The following is a 15,922-nucleotide window of genomic DNA, read 5'->3' on the forward strand; positions in this document are numbered from 1 at the left end:
GGAGATGAGGACAGAGAGACAGATGCAATCTACCTGCCTCTTGTCAAGAAGAATTTATTAGCGTGCTCTGTTTGTACAGTGCCAGACGAGACACTTGGGACAATTAAATTGAAATTCTATTCCTGCTCTCAGGAAACTAACATCCACTTGAAGAAAAAAAAAGTGTGTGCATGTGTGTGTGTCTGAGAGAGAGAGACAGACAGACAGAGAGAGAGAGCGCGAGTGAGCAATAATGAACAAATGATTTGATTACAGCTGTAAATGCGGGGGGTGGAGTGAGTGTTGCACCCCGCTCTCCTCCGGCTTGCACGGCACTTGAAGAGGCGTCTGATATGATTCTTACTGTTGCTCCTCTGCAAGCAGTGTCTCCCCACCACCTCCCCTGGCTTCCTTCTAGACTCTCTGCCTTCGGGTTTCCTCACTTGACTGCCCGGGCCTGGGTGTGGCTGTTTCGGCGCACGTCCTTCTCGGGGGGCTCTGAACCTCCCGGGTCTGTGGCTTGGGGCCTGATGTTAATCTTGAGAAATCTGGTCATTGTTTCAGTATTTTTTCTGTTACTTTCTCTCTTTTCCTTCTGGTGTTCCCCCTACATGTGCATGATGCCTTTTATAACATTCCCATAGTTCTTGACTATTCTGTTCTTCTTCCCCCAGCTTTTTCTCTTTGCCTTTCAGGCAGGAAGAGGAGCTCGCTGATTCTCTCCTCAGCCGTGTCCAGCCCAAGGAGACCATCCAAGGAGGCAGTCTTTATTTCTGTAACAATTTTTGTAGCATTTCTTTTTTTAAAAAATTTTCTCTTTGAAGTTCCATTTCTGTGCTTGTATTACTCATCTGTTCTGGCATGTCATCCATCTTATCCATTAAAGCCCTTAGCATATTAATCATAGTTATTTTGAATTTCTGGCCTGACACTTCCAACATCCCTGCCACATCTGAGTCTGGCTCTCATGCTCTCTCATTCTCTTCAAACTGTGTTTCGTGCCTTTTGGCTGAAGGAGGCTGGAGCTGGGTGGGTCACTTCCCCCAGGGGTTCAGGCTCCAGCAAACCCACTGCAGTTTGATGCTGGCGAAACAAGTTCTCTGAGGGCAGGCTCCTGTGAAGGAGAGCAGGGTGCTCTGGCGCATCCCAGCATGATGACCTCCTCCCGTCAGTTCTCATGTTTTCACCCCGAGAACCTGCTGTGGCCCCCGAAGGTCAAACTCACAAGGGTGGGACCCCGGGTGGGACCCGTGGGACCCGCCCCAAGGCGCGGCCGTCTGGAGCAATTTCCCAAGCCAGGCCACACTCAGCCTTGAGCAATCAGTTTCCCCTTAAATGTTGCTCGTGGAGTCTGACAATAGCCTCGGTTTCTGCTCAGAATAAACTGTGATCTTGTATTCACCTGCCTTCAGTTTTCAGGTTGGTGGTTTGTCCTGCGGTCTCAGTTCTCTGACGGATCTAAGAAGCATTGTTGATGTCAGTGGGTTCAGCTTTTCTCTGGTGAGGATGGGACTGATGACTTCCAGGCTCCTTATATGCTGGACCGGCAACCTGAGTCTCAGCCCACGACTCTCTGTTGTCCTCACCGCCATGCTCCCGCTCACGCTGCCGCAGCCCCTGCCGAACGTTCTTGGAACACGTCAAGCACATGCCCTCCTCGTTCCTTTCCCCTGGAACTCCTCCCCCAGGCACATGCCCACATCACCCCTGCACTCTGGCCACTTTTCTGCTCAAATGCCACTTCATCACACAAGTAGTTCCTGCCACAGGAAGGAGAAACGGAGCCTCCTGTCTGTCTTGGTTCAGTTTTCCTTCCTTCATTACTCTTCAGAGCACACATCTCTGCATACCATTATATCCTATTTCAGTGAGCTTATCATGTTTAGTATTTGTCTGTCTGCCCCAGAATGTAAGCTCTATGATGTCAGAGGTTTGGTCTCTTTTGCTCACCACTGCAACCCTGCTTCTACATGACTCCCTGGAAAGTAGTACACGGCATATAGTGCTCAATAACACTTGTTGGATGAATGGATGGATAAATACATCAATCACCCATGGTCTATGGGAGGATATATGACTGGCCAATGTGAAAAGCACATGACAAGATGCTGAATGTCATTAACCCCCACAGAAATGCAAAGTTAAGTTTTACAAGTGGCACACTACTTCATTTACTCAATAAAATGGCTAAAAATTAAAAAAAACTAAACTAAAAAGAGCTATAATGCCAAAAGTTGGGACTTTGAAGCAGCTGGAGCCCTAAGACATTACTGGTGGGGATGAAAATTGGTGTAATAACATTGGAAAATGGTCTGGCTGTTTTATTAAAGTTAAATCTACACATATCATATGACTCAATAGTTCTATTTCTAGGCATTTCCTGAGAAAAATGAAAATACATTTCCTTATAAAGACTTATACTCAAATATTATTTGTACCTTAATTCATAAGAGTCCAAACTAGAAACAATCTTAATATCCATCAGCAAGTAAATGGGAAGAGAAGTCGTGGTACAGCCATGAAAAGGAATACTACTGGGCAGTTACAGGGGGTGACCTACATGAATGACATGCATGTGTCTCAAACCCATTATCCTGAAGGAAAAAGGTCAGATATAAAGGAGCACTGTATACTACAGTGTTATCCCATTTGTATGAAATTACAGAACAAACAAAATTAACCTCTGGTATCAGAAAGGAGACTGATGTCTGCCTCGAGCTGGAAGATTGGCTTCAAAAGGGCAAAGCAGAAAAGTCAGCAGGATGGCAGCCCAGGAAGCTCAAGGCCTCTGTTTACCCATAGAAACCTGAAACAAACAACTAGAAACTGAAAAAACAACTTTACAGGGGCTCTGGAAATCAGTCAAAGATTACAGAACCCGAGCACATGCCCAATCAAAAAAAAAAAGCATCATTTAGAATGACACGAAATGTCGCGGTGTTTTTACTCTCCCTCGCTCTACCCATCTGCAGGGCAGTGCCATTTGGAGACAGCTGTGCCTGGACTGCTACCCAAACTAAGCACAAAATTAACAGAAGGAGGGAAATAATAAGGATTAGAGCAGAGATCGATGAAAATGAAAAGAGAAAAAAAGAATCAACAAAACCAAGAATTAGTTCTTTGAGTAAATTAATAAAATTAACAAACCTTTAGCTAGATTTACTAAGAAAAGAAGGAAATAAGATTCAAATAAAATGTTTTTAAAAATGAGAAGAGGGACACTACAGAAATGGAAGAGACTGTAAGAGAGAACATTGAACCATAGCATGCTAACAAAGTAGACAATTTAAACAAAGCGGATAGTTCCTAGAAAAACACAGCCTGTTAAAACCAAGTCATAAAGAAACAGAAAATCTGGACACACATATAACTAGTAAGGAGACTTAATCAGAAATCAGAAATCTCCCAACAAACAAAAGCCCAAGACCAGCGGCCTCACTGATGAATCACACCGAGCACTCAAGCAACTAAGAACAGTCATCCTCACCCTCTCTCAAAAAGCTGAAGAGGAGGGGACGCTTCTGAACCTATTCTATGAGGCCAACATTATCCTAACACCAAAGGCAGAAAAAGACCCTACAAGAAAAGGGAATTACAGACCAGCGTCCCTTACAACCATTGATGCAACAACCCTTAAGAACATGCAGTTGACCCTTGAACAACGTGGGAGTTAGGGGTGCTGACCCTCTTTGTAGCTGAAAATCTGCATATAATTTACAGCCAACCCTCTGCATACAAGGTTTGGTTATCTGCAGTTTCACACCTGCAGATTTAACCAACCACCAATCCTGTTGTACAGGAGTATTTACTATTGAAAAAGATCCATGTGTGAGTGGATTTATGCAGCTCAAACCTGTGATGTTTGAGGGTCAACTGTATTAGCAAACTGAATTCAACAGAATATTAAAAGATTATATACCAGAAACAAGTAAAATGTATTACTGGAATGCAAGGATGGTTGAACACATAAAATCAGTCAACGAATACACCGGATTAGCACGATGAAGTTTTAAAAAAATCATTTCATTAATGGAGAAAAAACATTTGACAAAATTCAACAGCTTTTTGTGATAAAAATCAACAAACTAGAAATAGTAGGAAACTGCATCGATAGTATAAAGGCTGTACATGAAATATGCATATCCAACATCGTACTCAATGATAAAGAACTAGACTTCCTTCTAATACGAGGAGCAAAGCAAGGACATCTGTTCTCACCACTTCTATTCGTACAGTACTAGAAGTCCTAGGCTGGGCCATAAGGCAAGAAAAATATCTAACAGGAAACCAAACTGGAAAGAAAGAAGTCACATTAACTCCATTTGCACAGGACACAATCTCACGTGCAAGAAACCCTAATGATTCCACAAGACATCTGTTAGAACTAATGAATGAATTCAGCAAAATTAGAGAACAAAATCAACACATAAAAATCAGTTCTGCTTCTGTGCATGAACAATGAACAAGCCGAAAAGGAAATTAAGAAACAATTCAATTAGTAATAACATTAAAAATACCAGGAATAAAATTAACCAAGGAGGTGAAAGACTCATACACTGAAAACGACAAAATGTTTCTGAAAGAAATTAAAGACAATGATTAATGGAAAAGCATCCCACGTTTATGCGTTGAAACACTTAATGTTGTTAGGATATTACTCAATACTACTTTAAGCCGTCTACATCTTCAGTGCAATCCTTATCAACACTCCAGTGATTTTTTTTTTTTGCAGAAGTAGAAAAATGAATCCAAAATTCATATGTAATAATCTCAGGGAATCCCAAACAGACAACACAATCTTGAAAAACAACAAAGGTAAAGGTCTCACCCTTCCTGACTCCAAAACCTACCACGATGCTGCAGGGGCCAAAACCGTGTGGTGCTCACGTGCAGGCAGGCAGAGACCAACAGCAAAAAAGAGAGATCCTAGAAATAAACTGTGAATGTATGTTCAAATGAATTTCAACAAGGGTGTGAAACTCAGCGAGGAAAAGATACACTTTTCAACAATTGGTGCTGGGAAAACTGTCTCCACAGGCAACAAACTGAGCTGGACACTTCCTCTTCCATTTACAGAAACGAACTCAAAATGGATCAAGGAACCAAACATAAGAGCCAAAACGACAAAACTCTTCAAAGAAAACAGAGGAAACATTTCCTGACACTGAGTTTAGCCGTGATTTCTCCGCTAGGACACCAAAAGAAAACGGTAAAATGGACTGCCTCAAAATTAAGAATGTTTGTACCTCAAGAGACATTGTGGGCGGAGTGGAAAGGCAGTCCACAGACGGACGAAGCCATGTGCCAACCGTGTCTAATGAAAGATTAATGCTCAGGATGTATAAAGGATTCTTGTAACTCAACAACAAAGACTAACAACCCGATTAAAAACGGGCAATCAGCTGAGTAGACATTTCTCTAAAGAAGATACATAAACGGACAACAAACCCATCAACGGCACTAATCACTAGCGAAATACAAATCAAAACCACAGTGAGATAACACTTCACATCCATTACAATGGCCATTATCAAAAAAAAAAATTGAAAATAGCAAGTGTTGGCAAGGATGTGGAGACACCGGAACCCTTACGCACTGCTGGGGGGAACGTAAAATGCTGCAGCCGCTGCGGAGCAGGTGCGGGGGTTTCCCAGCACTGCACAGAATTCCCGTAGGATCTACTTCTGGGAACCAAAGAATTGAAAGCAGGGACTGGAGTGGACATTTGCACACCCACGTTCACGGCAGCATTCACTGTTCACAGCAGCAACCCAAGGGTCCACCAACCAATGGGTGGATAAATAAAAGGCGGTATAAACATACAAGGGAATATGACTCATCCTGAAGGAAGGACATCCTGGAAGTGCTACAACACTGAGGAGCCCTGAAGACACTCCGCTCAGGGAAATGGGCAGCAAAAGGACAAACAGCCTGTGACCCCACTGGTGCGAGGCCCCTCGAGCAGTCACAGTCACAGACAGCAGGCAGCAGGTGGCTGCCAGGGGCCGCGGGAGGGGGACAGGGCGACAGCGTTTAAGGGGGACAGAGGTCCAGTGTAGAAAGGTGCAAAAGGTTCTGCAGAGGGACAGCTGTCGCAGGTGGCGTGACTGTATTTGATGCCACAGAGCTGTATGCTTAAAAGCGGTTAAAACGGTAAATTTCATGCTCTGCACACTTGACCGGAATAAAAGAGAGGACACAGGAGAACTCTTTGTGGGTGATTAAAAACATCCTGTGCCTTTTACTCTAAGGGCGAACACGCGTGCCCAGTTCATCTCTGTGAATACGGCGCATTTTATGTGAACCCCCGCCCCGCTTTTCCCTCCTCTCTCCCTCCGTTCTCCCCGCTCCGGATCCACAGGTTCTTTATCCTGCCCGCATAGTCACTAGATGTGAGTGCTTAACGAGGACAGCCTGGGACTCATTCAACTGTCTAATTTCCACACTGCTCAGAGGAGGGCTGGGCACAGAGCAGTCAGAAAAAGCTGCTTGGTTCAATTGGGAAGTCGTAACTTATATTTCTTAAAACATCAGTGCGGCTGTGTGACCTTGCCACGTGTCGGATTTAGTCTAAGCTCTTACAAACTTGAGATGCCATGTTTTCCTCCCTAACATCCCCGTGAAGTGGACACGTAGCTCCCCCAACCCCTGTTTTTTAACTGAAGCTGAGAGAAACATGGTCACTTGTCTGACCACAGTCAGCCGGTGAGAACCAGAGCTGGGACCTGAACAGGGTCTTCGGACTGTGGGGTGTGTGTTCTTAACCTCCCGGTAGGGGTTATCACACTGCATTTCAGGAAGCCCCCGCTGACCAGCCAGCTGTAAATGTAGGCATATCCTGATTCCAGGAAGATCCTATGAACTGTTCCCACCACACGGAACAGCATGGAACAGCACGGCGCGCGCTCCGGAGGCGCATTCAAGGCCCTCGCAGTGAGGCTCGTCGCAGAAGCCGCTACATCTCAGACGGCCAAGGCGGTGCGTCCGTACCTGCCCGCACCCTGAGAAGCCCCCTGCAGTTTTAGCCGACGACACACGGACTCTTTTCCAACTCCAAGAGTTTGCAGATACACTTCCAGAATATGCCATCCTCTATTTTGTAACCTTAATAAAAAGTGAGGAGGCTGGCGCACCTCCCTTGTGACCACTCAGAACCTCCTGACTGCGGCTTTAAGAATAGTGTGAAATCGCGAATGCTGCAATTACAATCAGCAGGAGGAGACGGGACAAGCTAAATACCAGCTGTCTCGGGAGAGATCATTATCTCAGCCAGGACTCAAACGCCAGTCTCTGGTTGCAATGTCAGTGACTTCCCAGATGCTTCCGAACAGGTGAGAAAATACCTTCATTAGAAAAAGTCGGGGGGTGTGTGTGTGAGGGGGCTGGGGGGACAGACAGAGACACGGGGACAAAGGACACACACCCATCATTTCTACAAACCTGGAGCCCCTACCATGTGCTGGGTGCTGCACCGGACCCTGGGACACAAAGATGGAGAGAGGCGTTTAACAGCAGGCAAGGAGAACCACAGAGGGAAGAGGGGTGTTTTCAAGACGGCGCAGAAAGCACAGGGCAGTACAGACATGACGCCCATCATGCCTCCTCTCCGCAGATGCCCTGCGGCCCTGTGTGTCACCGTGGGCGCGGCCACTCCAGTAAAACACCCGCCGACTCACCCCTTGTGAATGCTGGCTCCCCCCTTATCCATCGTGGGCGTTCCCACAGCAAGCGAGAAACCCACGTCCTGAAGGCATCAACTGCCATCAGTCCCGGTCAAGGTGGACAATGTCTGACACGGCTTCCACACGCCTGAGAATGACCGAGGCTCAGTGGTTTAGCTGCAGAGGGTCCCGTGCGACTCGGCCGAGACCGCACAACCTTGCTGGCACGTGAGGTGCTCTTAAAGGGTCATCCGGGCGGGCAGGTAAATGGTGAGCACTGGACAGTCCATGAACCCGGAGGCTGAGAGGCGTGGGGTCAAGGGTGGAGCTACTGTCTAGAAGAGGCTCTTGCAGAACAAGACAGGAGCTCTGGTCACGTGGGGCCCAGGGCAGGTCCGACACAGAGGTGCAGGACAGGGGCCAGGGCTCAGTGACAATTAGGGGACTCCAGCTGCAGGGCTGGGGGTCAGAAAGAGCCACGTTCCAGCAGCTAGTGAGGACCTGAGCCCCACACCGCTCGGGTCTTGACTGAGGATGGAGGGCACGGCGCACCTGTGCGGGTGTGGTCCTATGGTCTGGACCGTCGGGGGTGGGGACGTCACCCGCCAGAGCCTGGCAGGTGGGGCACTGCCACCTCCTCCCCTCCTCCTTCCACTGCCTTCGACTCCCGGGAGTTCAGCCTTGGCTACTTTCTCCTCCCTTGTGTGCGTGAAACTTTGGCTCCGACCCTCTGTCTTCCTTCAGCTCTTCACTGACGCCTCGGGGAAGTCTTCCTCCTTCTCTCTTCCTTCCATCTCTGTCTTTCCTTGCTCCAACTTCCCTGCTTTATTAATATTTATGACTATTTCCCTGGTCGTTAGCAAACAGCACATGCACACTTCAATCAAATCAAGGGAGAGCTATGCGTCTTCAAATTAAATTTGGCACAGTGGAAACAATAATGCCAACTGCAAAACTTTTGAAACCATGCAGAAATGTCTTTGGGAAAATGTTTTCCATATTATCTTCCTGTAATTATGCCTACATTTCTTCAGCATGGGCATTTCACCATAAATAGAAAACTATCGCCTTCTCTTTTCTTTCTCTTTTGCATAATTACTTCTCTACAACGACTTTGCTTTCTGTTATTCTTCATTGCTGGTCTGCAGCACTTTGGGTAATTATGAGTTAAATTACCTTCTGTGGGCGAGCCAGAAAACTTAACCACCACTTAAAACACTCTGTGCTCCTGTTATGCAATGGAAACTTGGTTAATCGAGATACCATAAATCTTCAGACCCGCTGAAAACGTTTACTATTCAAAGCTAAGTTTTATACATCGTACTGATTGGCGCTCCTACAGAAGCCAGGTCGAGTCCTTCTCAGCGTCTCCTTGATTTAAGCAAAACGCACCATCTCCAGGACGGAGGAGGCCAAGAGGGGCCACATGCTTCCTGCACAGCCACCACCAGAGGAGCGGGGGGTCTGTGCGCACCGCTCCCCCGGCCCTGATGGTTTACGCTAAAATGAGTATAGAGATGACTTGGATTTTAGGATTTTTAAAAAAGTCAACTCCTCATCTTCCCATCCTTCCACACAGATCACATGCTCCCCCCCAGTTCTCGGAGGGCTGCTCTGGTGTTGGTGTTCTTGCCATCAAACCACCCGTTGCTCTGTCTCGCTCGCGGGGTCCTTGGGGATGCTGCCCACGCCGCGGGAGGTCCGCACCCGGAGGGCACACGTGTGGGATGGGGTCAATGCTAAGAGCGCCCACAACCTTCGGCAGCGCTCGCAGTGCGGGGACCGTCCTGTGCGCCCCTTCCTGCCAGGCCCGCCCCTGCATTATTTCCAGCCCAGAGCACAGAGCAGCGCCTGCTCACCTGCAGGTGAGGGGTGTCAAGCAGCAGAAAACAAGGGGGCCAGCTGGGGGCAGGCAGCAGACGCGCGGCCCCCCCGAACGCGGACTTCCCCGACCTTTGGTCAAATACGGGTGCGAGGAACAGAGAGGGGGTGTTTGTTTTTCCCGCAGCACGTGGAAACCGGCTCTGTTCTCTGTGCGGGCGGGGTAGGTTCTGTAAAACTCAGAGGAAGAAACAGGGCGCTCCAGGAGCAAACGCAGACTCTGACGCACAGTAACCGTGCGACCAAAGGCAAAGCTAACCTTCTAAACCTCAGACTCCTCGCCTGCTCACTGGGGGTCGGAGGGGCACAGAACGGGCCACCCCAACATGCCTCTGGCACGTGGATTATTTCAAGCTGAGAACTAACAAAGCCCGAAGGACGCAGGAAGCAGCACGGGCCTTCCTGCTGGCTGGCCGAGAGGTCAGGCAGCGGGCCGTATCAGGCGTAGAGCATCAGCAGAGACGCCCGCGGTGAGGACGGGCCAGGTGCGGTGCGGGAAACCCTGGGATCAGGGTCCGCGCCGCGGCCCACGGTCCCCGCCTGGCCCAGCGAACACCTGTTTCCCAGAGTGTGCCTGTTCTCCTCCAGGCGAGTCACCTCTCTCCCCTTTGAAGTCCCAGACCTCTGCCCCCAACACCCCCTTTTGTCTTCGGCTGAAGATGGCCTTCAGGGGGAAGGTTTGGGCCTTTCTGGCGAGTTGCTCGGTTCTCCCGAGTCTCTCCCACGGGTCCACGTTATTAAACGTTTGATTTTCTCCCGTTAATCTGCGTCACATCAGTTTGATTTTTGGTCCAGGCAGAAGGCCCTAGAAGGGGAGTGGAAAATGTCTTCCACTTTTATTCTCCCCAGCAGAATAAAAATATTCTGAAAATTACAAGAAACCATAAGGAGCTGGCCTGGCATTTGACGCACATCTGATCACAGACAACAGAGTTTTTGTTTTAACCTCCGCCCCCTTGGGAATTTTATGGCAGTCTGTGGCGTGACCCTGGAGGGGTGACACCAGGCTCCAACCTTCTCTGACCTTCTCTACCACGGAGACGACACCCATCAAGGCAGCACAGTGCTGAGCGGCAGAAACATCACAGCTCCAATTTTCCCATCTTAAACATTATGCACCAGGTACAAGAAGTTCCAGGCAGGTGTCATGGCTGCAGGCGGGAGGGGACTTAGAAAGCCACCTCTCTCCGTGCCCTGCTCCCTCCACGCCGACCACCCCTCCAATTCAACTAGACCTGACCTCGGCGAAAGCACAAAAGCATCTTCCTGCAGGGAAAATAATAAACAAGCGAACGGACCTGAAGTGCTCTGGTGCCGTCCCGCTCAGGTTAGAGAAACAAGACCGATCAGGGAAGGCTACCGCGCGGCTCCTAACTCAGCAGGCAGGGCACATTCCTGCCAGCCCTAAACATGCCTCGGACCACAGTTCACTCCTCTCAACTCATGACTGTAAGGACATTTCCATTAATAAGGGATGTCAAGTGTCCTCCCTTGGGAAGGTCAGAGGGGACGCAGGTGGCTCCTCCCGCCGGTTGCTCGTCACCGCTGGGCCCATCAGATCTGTGACGCACGCTGCCCCAGCCCCCAGAGCCAGCCAGGCAGGGCGCAGAGTAACCAGGCCAAGGGCACGTCTCTTCTTAGGACAAAGGAACTAAATTGGACCCGAGGGCCAAAATGAGCAAAAGAACTTAGATGAGGGCTCTTTGGTGTAGAGCAACTGTCTAGAGTGGCTCAGACAGTCACAGAGCTTGTGTCCTGAACGCTTTAAACTCTTCCTCCCACCCCCAGCCTTGGCGTGTGTGCCGGGAAGACACGCCCACACCTATCGGGGACCTGGGAGAGTGTCAGGCTAGCCAGCCTTTCTCTGCCAGCCTGCTGGACCTGGCCCCAACCCGGCACACGCCCACTTCCCAGGCAGGGTCACCGCGGAGCCGGCTGCCTTCCCCACCCCCTCCTTGCTCTGGGCGGCTCCTCCGTCTGGAGCCAGGCAGGTCTCCGCAGAGACAGCCGCCCTTCCAAGTACATCGCTCCACTGCCGCAGGGACAGGCCCTCGGCTCCGCCGTCCTGCCCCTCATCTTCCCGCAGAGATGGGGAAGTCTGCAGAGTTCCGATCAGACTGGGACCGCTAGTGGGTTCCACTGTCCTCTCTGGCAAGTGATTTAAGCAGAAAAAAAGTCCCTCAGACCTCCACGATCTCTGACCACCTGCCCTCCTGAAGGTCCCAGCGCCGCCTTTTGAAGAGAACAGAAACCCTTTAGACGTGAGCACCCCGTCGCTGCAGAGGTAACACTCCATTATAAGGAGCTGAGCCCCTTTAAGACGGATGAAAAAGCATTCGGCCAAGACTTACTGTCTGAATCCTTAGTGTCGAGGATGCTGCCTGAACGCAGAACACAAGACACGGCTGAGAAACTCCGGGAACTCACAGTGTGACCACAGCCACACCCGCAACAAGCCCACACGTGTGTCTCTCACACCGAGACCCGCAGCGAGCGTTCCTGGAACTCAGGTGAAGGGGATTCCTGACCACAAGCGGAAAGCAGGGCGCTGGGCGGAAGTGGGAAAGGACTAACCACTCCACAGCCCTGTGTGTGCGGTGGGCCGTGGGGTGGGCAGGAGGAGCGAAGCTGCGAAGAGCTGAGAGTCCAGGCAGCTGCTGGGAGTCCTCCTCAGCAGCGGGACAACCTGCACGTCTGTGCTGCTTCACAGTCAACAGAATAATGCCATCTATTTCATCTCCCCGGGCGCACAGGCCGGGCATCGCTGCTCCCAGGTGCACACACACGAACCGAAGTGTGGGCAATCATGCAGTAAGCGGGTGGCAGATTAAGGCATGAACCCAGGCGGGCTCAGGCCCCTGAGCCCGGCCCTCTGTCCCAGGCGCTGAGAGGCCGTGAGTGGTAAGGCGCAGCACGCACGCAGGGGCCGTGTGGTGTGGGCCGGACCGCCGGACACCAGCCTTGCTCAGGGGGTGGGACAAGACAGGGCTCTAGGCCAGGGGTTCTCGGTCTCCCCACCAGAAGTCCTGGGAGAGACCTTAAAACGCCCACGCCCACACCCAGCTCCAGACCGCTCGCCTTCCTCGGCCTGGGATCCTGGCTGCGGAATTTTCAAAAGCATCTCAGGTAACCTCCTAGCGGCTCAGGTGGGCCCCGCAGCTGGAGGGGCCCGTGTGGACTTGCGCTTGGCTCAGGCTGTGTCCTCGTCTTCCCAGACCAAGAGCAAAGTCTTTGCCTGGTCCAAGTCCTTACACAGTCTGGGCCACCTAACCGCTGACAGATGCATGCTCTGGACTTGTTCTGCATGACCTGCTGGCTGTTTAGAACTCTGTAATTCACACAAAAAGAAAAGCTAACAGTGGTGAATGCAAAACGCAGAAGCACCCAGGCAGACGGCAGAGCGCCGCCCTGGGAGCCGGCTGCCCAGGCGGCCTTGGCGAAGTCTCGCGGCTGGAATTATTCCTTGGCAGTAGCTGACACTCCAATACGTGGTTCCAAACGGATTAGCTCCGAGCTCCAAATGAAAATGCAATGGTATTTTAGAAGAGAGTTTTTAAGCATAATCCCAGATCAGCAAGCCTGGATCAGCAAAACTGATTATCCTGCTGTACAAAAAAAATAAAATAAAAGGAAAAAAAAACCCACCCAGTATGTTGGTGGGAGCTTTTCCCATTTATGGAACAGTTACAGTAAGAACTCCTACCTCCATCCTCTTGCACCGCGCCCCGCCCGCCCAGAACGTTCGCGAACACGGATCGATCGTGCGGGCACACTGAAGAAGGACAGCGAATTCAGGGAAGACGGGGGCCGAGGACGGAGGCACGTCTGGTGATCACCGTGTAACTGAAACCGCCTAATAGCACCAGCGGACCACACTGAGCGTCCTGGGCGCCTTTCCTGACGTGGGCGATGATTCAGATGCAGGACTTCTAGACACTTGTCATATCTAATCTAATGGAAAGGCACAGAATATTTTTAACCCAACAGCAGATAATTGTAATGAAATGATTCTGGCCAAGAGGGCCCATTTGTAATAATGAATTCAAATCAGATTCATAGAAGCCATAATTCAGACACAGTGAATACCACCTTCATCTCTCATTCCATATCATCTCTCTCTCAAGAAGGCAAAATAACTCAATATTCACATAATTATTTTCACTCTTCAAGTAGCCCTGTGAAGTAGTTGTGAGGAAGATAACACTGCCTCACTTATATAAAATGAGTTTCATCCACGTTCAAAACTTCAGGGACATCTTCCCTAAAGTCCTCAGAGCATCAAAGACCCATCACAACAAGACATGCCTCAAGGAAGGAGACCATCCTTCTCCGAGCCGGGCACGTTCTCACTGGAAGTTTCCAAGGAAGACCCAGCTTCCTCAGCTCCTTCGCTTCTGCCAGCAGGTTTCTGGCCTCCTACGCGACTTCCTTCAAGATTCAGACACAGGCTTGGGGTATGCTGATCCAGGAAAGCCACGTTTGAGAGGACTTTCCGTGGCTGATGCTCCTGGGGGCCGCTCCAGTTTTTCAGTGCATTCTGGACATCTGATGCATTCTGAACACTAAATTCCCAAACACCGGATTCCCAGTGACACGCCTTCTGGGAGACTAGGAGTGACTACAGTTAAGGGTCACAATTTTTCAAAAGCCAATAATGACACAAATGATACATCTATCTAGGGTGGAGGCTCAGATGTCCAGGGACTCCCCTCTGAGTCCTGACAAACCTGGTCCTCACCGAGCCAGGCCTGCTGACCCAAAGGGGTCTGGATGAAGGAAGGGGACATTGCGACCCCAGGAATCTGCAGGAGCGACTCATGTCATTTCAAAAAACAATGTGATAGTAATGGAGTCAGAACCTTAGAAAGAAAAATCAGGGGGAAATGAGAGTTAAGTAATGAAGGCAAAAAAATTTTAAAAGGAGGGAGAGAATGAAAAACAGACAGAAGCACATAAAACAGAGGCACCTGATAAAAACAAAGGGAAGTGGAACAAAAGAGAAGAACGCGAGTGGTAAAGGGAGGAGGGCAGAGAAGGACTAAGATGTGGATGAGGCACTGCATGTCTCCACTTAAGGGCAAATTACCCAGGAGCGGAGAGGCAAAACCAACACAAGAAGGGCTTTCTATTTAAAAAATGAAGCGTGCCATCAGGTAACAGATAACATAGTCGAACATGCGACGTTTTTTTTTTCCTCTCCACAAAGCACAAAAAGCAACTATTCAGCTTTTCCCTTTTTTATTCGCATTCCCATTACGAAGCCCAGCTGCTAAACATTAGAATTGAAGATCATGAAAACAGGCCAGCAGCTAATAAAAAAAAAAAAAAAAAAAAAAAAAAAAAAAAAAAAGGCAGAGCAAAGCTGGCCCTCTGCTGGTGGAATCGTCTGACTGCACCCCAGAAAGCAGAAAGCTCCAGTTACCGAGTTTCCGGTGTAACTTTCAGGGGGCAAGGAATGGACAGGGGATGTTGGAAAGATCATCACTGAGGCCCTATTCCATGCTGGGCCCCTCCGCCCCTCTGAAGACAGGTGCGGGCAGCGCCAGCGTCCCTGCACACCTACCTCCCGGCACTCCCCAACATTTCCTCGTCAGCGTGCGCCGTGGCCCCGGGGCTGCGCCTCTCTGAGCAGACTGGTCCACTGCACGTGTGCCTCTCAGGGCACAGACCCCCGGGGCTCCTCTGAGGCAAGGAAGTAGGCCCGTCACACTCCCTCTGGGCTGGGCAGGCCAAGCATGTGGCCGGGAGAGCTTCCCTCCTGCTGCCAGGGAAGGGAGTCTGTCCCCATCTCTTTTTCCCCCTCCCCTCCCAGGGCCCCCCACACCAGCAGACAAGGTGCTAGGACTCCTCCTCTGGCTCGAAGGGAGATTCAGCTGAGGCAAGAATCAACCTTAACACCCGGGCTTAGGAAGGAGGAGCGGGGCCCCAAGAAGCCCCACTCCCCTTCCTCAGGGACAGGCTGGTCTAGGTGGGGAGCGTTCAAGCAGCAGAGCCACGGGGAGAACAGGACGGGAGCCCCATCCTCACGCGCTCCTGGGAGAAGCCAGGCTTCTTGGCTGCAGAATCTGGGGCACGATGTTTTATTTCCACCGTAACCATCAAAGTCACGGACAGGGCAAATGCATTCACCCTGTGTACACTGTGAGCAGAGTTAAGCTGGGACGTCTCCGAATCTGTCTCCGAGGACCAGAACTGCCTCATTAAAAGGATAAAAGATGATATCTGCTGAGCTGGTGGAAAGTGGTGGCTGCATTTTTATTAAAATCTCTCCTGCAGCAGGCCGGGTCCCCAAAGGTTCATATTCCAAGAATCGCCACCCCTCTGCCTGGAGCATGTACGCGATTCCCTGTAACTCACTGAGGTGAACCAGAAAGCCTTCCCGCTGTGTTTCTCACACAGGA

At 50.1% G+C, this 15,922-nt stretch overlaps 1 protein-coding gene across 2 annotated transcripts in view; it reads right to left on the minus strand.

Moving 5' to 3' along the window:
* OPCML (opioid binding protein/cell adhesion molecule like) overlaps window positions 1-15,922 on the minus strand; it is an 864,383-nt gene that overhangs the window by 410,973 nt on the left and 437,488 nt on the right. The window lies entirely within an intron of this gene.

The sequence above is a fragment of the Camelus bactrianus genome, chromosome 33 (genome assembly GCF_048773025.1).
Source record: "Camelus bactrianus isolate YW-2024 breed Bactrian camel chromosome 33, ASM4877302v1, whole genome shotgun sequence".
Taxonomy (NCBI): Eukaryota; Metazoa; Chordata; class Mammalia; order Artiodactyla; family Camelidae; genus Camelus; species Camelus bactrianus.